General features: G+C 31.8%; 1 protein-coding gene across 3 annotated transcripts in view; it reads right to left on the bottom strand.

The window, feature by feature from the left end:
• The window catches only part of LOC106870177 (oxygen-dependent coproporphyrinogen-III oxidase), a 360,259-nt gene that overhangs the window by 233,292 nt on the left and 124,785 nt on the right, over positions 1 to 2,182 (bottom strand). For 2 of the 3 annotated variants that reach the window (XM_052976450.1, XM_052976448.1), the window contains one exon: positions 454 to 480. The exons of the other annotated variant lie outside the window; for it this stretch is intronic. The gene's annotated coding sequence lies outside the window, so the exon portion shown is untranslated. The remainder of the gene's footprint in view (positions 1 to 453; positions 481 to 2,182) is intronic. 3 annotated transcript variants of the gene reach the window in all.

Here is a 2,182-nt window from a genome sequence, read left to right as displayed (position 1 = left end):
TTATAACCAAACCATATAACCACAGCATACATTATAACCAAACCATATAACCACAGCATACATTATAACTAAACCATATAACCACAGCATACATTATAACCAAACCATATAACCACAGCATACATTATAACCAAACCTTATAATCACAGCATACATTATAACCAAACCACAATATACAGTGCAACCACAATATACAGTACAATCATGTTATATAGACATAGTACACAGCATAAAATATAACAAAATGAACCAACCACAGTACAGAACAACATAATTACATTATATAACTGTGATATACAACATAACCATGCTATATAACCACAACATAGCTTATAAGCAAGTCATTTAACCAGAAAATAGACTATAGCCATATAACCACGATGCATAACAACATAAAATGTGCAATATAAACACAATATTACCACACAAGCATGCTATATAACCACAACTTACCTTATAATTAGGCCATATGACCAGAGCCTTCAAAGAGAAAAAAATTACCAGATGATTAGTTATATAGTTAAGTGAATAAAGTGCTCAGTTGTCAATTCACAGATCATGAGTTCAAATTTGTATCTAGTGTTTCATTTGTTCTGTAAGTCTCTAGTGTAGGGCACTCAATTTTACATGTATGAAGTAGTGTAAAGAGTAGCCTTGACTCTCCATCTTATAATCATGGTACAACTTTCTGGCGTTTCTATTTTGCTGAATTGTTAGGTTATGGGAATGTGAACAAATACCATTCATCAAATACCACTATCATGTAAAGACAAGTTACAAAGACAAACATATACATCCATATATCCATGCATACATATATACATACATATATAAAACATACGAGCATGCATACATACATATGTGAATATCTCATTGAAAATCAAAGAGAAAGAAGGTAAGTATGGTACAACTGCTTCAAAGCCTCCAGCTTCTATATCTGAATTACAAGTTTATATTTATACCAATAAAAATTGGAGAACATGGTTTTGTAAGTAAATGCTTAACTGTCAGTCTTGGATTTTCAGAAAAAGAAATCAACCAACTGATTCACACATTACAAATACAAACTGTAAGCAGAGCAGAAAACTATGTAAGACTTTTGCCAGGTTTAAAATGTGACATTGTTTTCATTATCTACATTCCAAAGATGGAGCTTTCTATGTCTGTTAGAAACCAGCTCCTTCTTCGCAGGAAGAAATTAAATAATTAGATATACATTACATTACACACACATAAACACATATTCGGAAAAATTCTTAGATTAAAAATAATTTATTACAGAAAAAAATCTTTTAAAAGAAAATTACCACAAACTTAATGGTGGAAGATTTTGTGTAAGTGCTTTCACTGTTTTCCAGTGAATATATTATAAGATAATCCTTGTTGTTGATATTGTTTCCAGTAGTAGTTTACTGTATTTAGTATATTACATGTCTACATGGAATGAGAACAATATTGGCCAAATAGGAACATGGACCAAGTCAGGGTACATAAACAAGAATTCAAGGATCCATCTTTTATGAATGTTCCATGTAATTAATATCTAGATATTTGTATAAATGGGAAATCCAAGCTCTTCATTTTAAAACTTTTCTTTTGCAAAATAAAAGCAGAAAATGATTAACTATGACACACAAAAGACAAATATTTTATAAAGATTTTCAATACGAAACTAAACCAGAAATAGTGAAAACTGCTACCGAAGACAATTACTATGATACAGATCAACTTATTTGATGTACAACTGTGTTGTATGTAAAATGTCTATTAGTTAATTAATGATACTTAATCAATGCTTAATCATTTTGCTTAATGACGAGCTACCAAAAGTATAGATATGCAAATTAAGCTGCTCACCACAATAGCCTGATTTCTGATGGTTTTATATGTACGTATGTGTGTGTGTGTTGAATGGTCCATGTTAGTGAATGGGGAAGGAAACAAGGTACATCTTCTGTGAGAGCTTCCAGCAAACCACAACTGTCAGGAGATTCTCCACCTATTTTTCTCGAACATCAGAAGTATAGACAGAACAGGTTTATATTATTTCTCTCACAGATAGAATTTTTATATATATATCATCATCATCGTTTAACGTCCGCTTTCCATGCTAGCATGGGTTGGACGATTTGACTGAGGACTGGTGAAACCGGATGGCAACACCAGGCTCCAGTCTGATTTG

The sequence above is a fragment of the Octopus bimaculoides genome, chromosome 24 (assembly GCF_001194135.2).
Source record: "Octopus bimaculoides isolate UCB-OBI-ISO-001 chromosome 24, ASM119413v2, whole genome shotgun sequence".
NCBI lineage: Eukaryota > Metazoa > Mollusca > Cephalopoda > Octopoda > Octopodidae > Octopus > Octopus bimaculoides.
Note: the sequence above shows the minus strand (reverse complement) of the source record. Positions and strands in the feature narration are given on the sequence as shown.